Raw genomic sequence first — 6,000 nt, 5'->3', positions numbered from 1 at the left:
ATATGAACTGAAATCCCTTAACCTCCCTAATAGCCCAAGGGCAAGTGTTTTTATGAACTGAAAGCATGATAAACTTGATGTCAGCCAGTGGGGCATCAAGCTCAGGACATTCTGGAAACTCCACATTGTTTATTACTTCCGACTAAGTGTGTTCTATCTAGGCCATAAAAGTAACACCAGTAATAACAATTCAGCAACACTGTGGGAAGGAAAAGCTCAGAACCGTGTGCACTTCCAAATTCAGATGCTTCATTTTTGGGTTTCACTCAGGCACATTGAAGTTTATCAATTATTTAATTATTTTTGGGCATCTAATACATGATCAGTTCTATACTCAGTATCATGATCTCAGAGACACTATGATATGTTCTCATCTCAGTGCAAATATCAATGATATTAGTACTTACCAACAAAGGCCTGATTTCCAGTGTTTTTTCTTATTGTTGAAAAATGTGTTTCTCAACCTCTTTCTCTAGCTCTCCTTGCTCTTTCTTCTCTCCCTCTCTCCTTGTTTCGAATAAGTGGTCAACATAAAAATTTTATAGATGTTACAAAGACTGATAGATGATGGGTGGATAGATGATGATGATGAGGTAGATAGATAGATAGACCACATATTCAAGCTGCACAACATATGTCAAGTGACAAATGGTCCTAACATAAGTAATTCTTTAATGCATCCATTTTATTCTAACCTTGATTGCTAGGATTTATCTTTCCTTATCTCCCATTTTGTTGCCTGGATTTCCATATAATAAACATTATTGCCTGAGCTTCCTACTCTTAAAATAGCTCAAAACTTTGTTCCCACTGGTAGTAAAGATTTAGTAATGATAATTGTTGACAAGAAGACTTGCTTGTGTGTCTAAGATAAACTTTGAACTTTATAATATACTTTACAAACCCATTCCAAAGTCACTGTCTATTCCTCCCTTAAGCCCTATCTCATGGCAGCCCCGCTTTCCTGGTGTTCATCAGCCTTTCTGAACTTTTTCATCATTAATACTGTCATGTTTTATCCCTGTTCTCTCTGACTAGAATGACCGCCCTTTGTCCTCTTCCCCAATCACAGTTGTAGATAGTCAAGCCATTTCTACTGTCCTTTTCATGTGTCATGGATCTCAGAAGTCCAGTGAACAGTCAAGAATCAAATCTCTCTTATTCAACTCTGTAAAACCAGCACAGTGCATGGATAACTTTAGGAATGAATTCATTATATATATTACAAGAGTGGAGGAGCTTGAAAACTCTCAATGAGAAGCATGGCGAGGACGTGGCCCCTCTGATGTGTGAATGCATCATGCATGAAGAACATGTATCAGTACGTCACCAAAGAAGAATGGGGTTTAGATTGGTTGAGCAAGATTCCTTGCATAAAAACATGTTTCTGCTATTGGAAAGTTGGAGGATATTAAAAACATGAGCCCTCCTAGATTTGGAAGATTGTAAGGAAGCATATGTGAAAGAGCTCAGAGAAAGGAAAAGAAAAGTGGAAATGATGTAATGACACCATAATCTCAAGGATAAGAGAAAAAAAAATTAAAACCCAAAGAAAACACAAGCCATTGACGGTATGTGTGAATGAGTGAGTGATTAGCTGCCTGGGCACTAGTGACAGAGGTGTTGTTGGAGAAGGGCAAGGAATTCATAGCCAAGGTTCTCTCCCTTTATCTTTTACTTGAGTATCTTACCAGCAGGATCATACTCATAAGCCCAAGCCAATCATCCCCTCACTGATAAGCACAGAACATCTAGCCCCTGGCTATAAAGCATTAAGAATTTGAAAATGGATGAGTACTTAATTCGTGCTGGGATTAGAGCATCTGGTACATTTTGGTGGAGTGGTGTGGAAATTTTTTCCTTTTTTTCTTCAGGGCTCACTTTGAACTGGCTATGAAATCACCGTTGCTGGATGAGAAAGAGAAATGGGTCAAAAGCGCTGACAGTATTGTGACACCGATCACTCAAATTAAAGATTTTGTTTCAAATACTTATTTACATCTTGATGAGAAAAACATCTGTGAATTTGTTGTTTAAATGAGAGACAAAAATTGACTCAAGGAATAAAGTGTTTTAAGGGTTAAAGGGCTTGCTATTGAATTATAAAGCTTAGCTGATTATAAAAATCTATACAACTTTAGGCCTTTAGATGCAAGGAGAGAAAACATGGCTGCCCCCAGCATTCATAGAGCATGTCTATTTGCAGATGCTAAAGTGAATTTGACATCACAGTAAGCAGTTCAAACTATCTATATTGCCGGGAGCTTTTTCTCACAAGACATTGATCAACAGCAAGCCCAGAAATGTTCTCCCCCTCCCATTTGCTTACTATCCCACAAGTTTGGGATGTTGTATGTATATACCCTATCTGAGGATATAAAGCAAACTTTAAGTATTGAACTGGAAAAGTTAATGAATTATTTGACTATTCATCTTGCAATGATTTGAAATTCATCCTGCTAAATGATTACTTATTAAGAAAAGTTGAGTATGAGTACACAAGAAAAGGTGAATTACCGTAATTACTACAGTATATTAACTGTCAGTATCCTGCCAAGAAGACTGTGTGCCCTAAATAAATTTCAGAAGAAGGGCTGAGTGTGAATAAGAGAATCCCCCCGAGTGGCCAGCTACTTCACAGTAACTGTGATGCTCTCCAAAATCATGTGTATTAGGAAGAAGAACCTTATATTCTAACTTGAGAAGTGACATGAGCAAAGCTGAGTTTCTGAAGGACCAAACCAGTGGCATCTTTTCTCAGGGAGAGGGCAGTGATGGTGCTAGTGATTGTGCCTCCATGGTTTGCTCTTCAGGGAGCATTCCCACTCTGTCTGCTCAGAGAACATAGATATCCTGATGGCGGTGGTAAGGCTGTGCTGTCATGTAACGCCTTCACATAACTGGCTACAGTAAGTGACTCTACAACTGTTTAATTGCGTGTGCCGGACCCCTACCCCACTGCACATTCTACACTCAAGCCCTTGTTGCTGGAGGCCATTCTCTTTTCGTCAGGTTCTGGTGTCTCTGTCCATAAAACATCCTGTACCTTTAGGTCTTAACGCCTCACATATTAGTAAATAAAAAAGGAAAATGTAACTCAAACTTTCACAGTTAGACTTTGGACTGTAATTCAGCTTCATCCCTATTGTGGCCTTGATCTTATGTATAGTAGTATGAAATTTATGAAAATGTGGGGGGTTTTGTATAATAAGATTTATATCCATTTGTGGGAATGATGGCTTTTATTCTGTGAGGAATTTTAGTGATAGGAAGGAGGAATATTTTGGAGGGAAAGGCTTTCTACAGTGAATCTTAGTTTCCTGTCTAACTCTTAGGATGGAATTATAGATACCAAGCAGAATTCTTCCTTCTCAGCTGACATTATAACAATATTATACGTTTATCCACTAACTTTTAATTCTCCATGTTAACTTGGCAATACAAAGAAAAGTTTAAAGCTATATTCAGAAGGAAGCATAATTTTTTTTCTTGGAGACTGACTGTTTTTATAACCTTGGCAACTTCAAACAATTTGCTGTCGTAGTGTGAAGAACTTTGGTGGAAGTGGTCGATTCACAGAAAGCCGCTGCAGGCTTTTATAATGGCTCTGAATTCATTTCAGATGATATGAAAGGAAAAGTAACTCCTACAGAAGGATAGGAATTTAAATAATAAGTTCAACACTCTTCTATGGCATCCCTAGGCTTAGAGCAATCATAAATTAGAACTATTTTTTTTAACTAACTTGAATAACAACAACAAACATACATACATAGATTGATGAGTTTCACAACATGGGCACGCCCCAAAATACAGGAACCGGTGTGGCTTTGAGGTTCTCTGTATATTAAAGAATGCATCACATCACTCCACTAAATGAGACATTGTCATCATATTATAGCTATGGCAAGCTAAGCAAGCATTCATGACAGTGAGGCCTAGGAAGAAGTGTTCACGCGTGCCCAGATGCAGGGACCACTGGGCATCCACTGCTGCCCAATCTGTAGAAGACTAGATCTTGTTTGCTTTGTTCCTAAGAGACTTGGCCTGATTATATTTGGACGAATTTTCAAGGTACTTTAAATTTTTTTTTCTATTTCCCTTTCCTTTCTTCCTTATTTTCATTTGTCTTATATATTAGTTCATATTCTCAAAAATACATAAAACTGATTAACTTATGCACAATATATTCAATTGTACATTCTATATTATTGTTTAACAATTGGGAGAAATAGCATAAAGTATTAAACAAAGAGAACTGAGAATCAGAGAGAAGTGAGAAGAACCACAGATGTGGTTCCACTAAAATGTGGTCATGAATCCGATATGCAAACCCAGTTCTGAAAAAGCAGAGCAATGCAAAAATACACAAAGAAACTTCTCCGATCAGTCCTTATAAAATGGCCTTATTCAAGAATGTGTTGTTCCTACAACCAGAGTGACAAGTATTACTGAAATGTTTCAGATGACAATTCTCAATGGAGGCCAGGTAATTCTATGGGGATATCAACTTATTAGGGGCACTTAGTTGGGTTTATGCCAAGAATAAAAAAAAAAATTTCACAGACCCAGATCAGTGCACAGGAGAAGCTGCCTCGTAAAATTAATGTAAAAGGATAAAGTGAAAGATGAGTGATTACAAAAATAAAATTCATACTTCCTTCCATATCAGTGTATCCATAGTCTCAAATAGTGACAGCCTCATAATGCATTCTGGGATTTTGGTGATTTTATTGACTTCATTTTCAGAGATACAGAGACTCAAAAACTGTAACTGAAATCTAGACCCTTTTCTTGGTTTTAAGTAGGTTTACAGGATTCCTCTCAGCTCGACAAGTTCATTGTTATAAATTGAAGAAAATCATATAAATATTTTAGTAGAAACCACTACCAACATGCAAGATGTTTCATCAGCTCCCTCTTTAAAATAATGACTACCATAGACACAAATTAGAGCCAAGATAACTAGGCAAATATCAACCCCCAAGGGAAGATATCCTTTAGATATGTGCACATGATCAGAATCCCAGCACTTTAGAAATAAGAGCCTGGAGGTCATGAGTTAAAGGTTAGCCTGAGCTACATGGTGAGAACCTGTCTCAAGACAAACAGCAAACCAGGAACTATGTATGTAGCAGCTCAAATGTAAGCCTTTTGCCTAGCATGCACAAGCCTAAGGTTGATCTCAATCCATACATCAGTTACCACAATAATGAGAATAATAAGATTTAAGAGTCAGGGAAGATGATTCACTCACTCTCTTGCATTGCTGCAGTGGAATGCTCTATTTCCAAGAATCAACATCTTACCAGGCTCAGATCCAGTTCTATTCTGGCTCCTCAGTTTCTGCTGCCTCTGCTGAGGGCCATGGAACTTCCTGTTCGCCTGTCCGCCTAATCTTGGCTTAGCCTGAGCCTCCTGCCTAGGTTAAAAAAATTTGTGCCAGGAGTTGTGGCTATCAAGGTACCCTGGGACACTTACCCTGTTTAGGCCCATCCCATCTTCTGCTGCTTCAAGTTCTAAATTATGTACACATACAAGTTGACATCTCAGTTAAAGAATAAATAGTGTTAGTTATATAAAAGCAGGACTTGAAAACCACTATGTAGGACCTAGTGTCTTAGTTACATTTCTATTGCTGTGACAAAACACCATGACCGAGGCAATTTATACTCGAACGTGTTTAATTGGGCTTACTGTTTCAAAGGGCTTACAGTGCATGATGTTGGAGCAAAGGAACAACTGAGAGCTTATATCTTGATCTATAAGTAGGAGGCAGTGAGAGCCTTAAAACCTCAGAGCCCAACCCTGTGACACACACTCTCCAACGTCTTCCTAATCTTTCTCAAATGGCTCCACCAACTGGGAACAAAATATTCAAAGACATGAGGCTATAGGGGTCATTCTCACTCAAATGATCACAGCCTACTCTGCTAAATTACCTACAAGATCTTCAAAAAGTAATTCCTTTAAGTCTTAGCACAGCGCAGCAGTCAAGTG

The sequence above is a fragment of the Psammomys obesus genome, unplaced genomic scaffold (genome assembly GCF_907164565.1).
Source record: "Psammomys obesus unplaced genomic scaffold, mPsaObe1.curated_primary_1811, whole genome shotgun sequence".
Taxonomy (NCBI): domain Eukaryota; kingdom Metazoa; phylum Chordata; class Mammalia; order Rodentia; family Muridae; genus Psammomys; species Psammomys obesus.
This window is presented reverse-complemented; position numbering follows the sequence as displayed.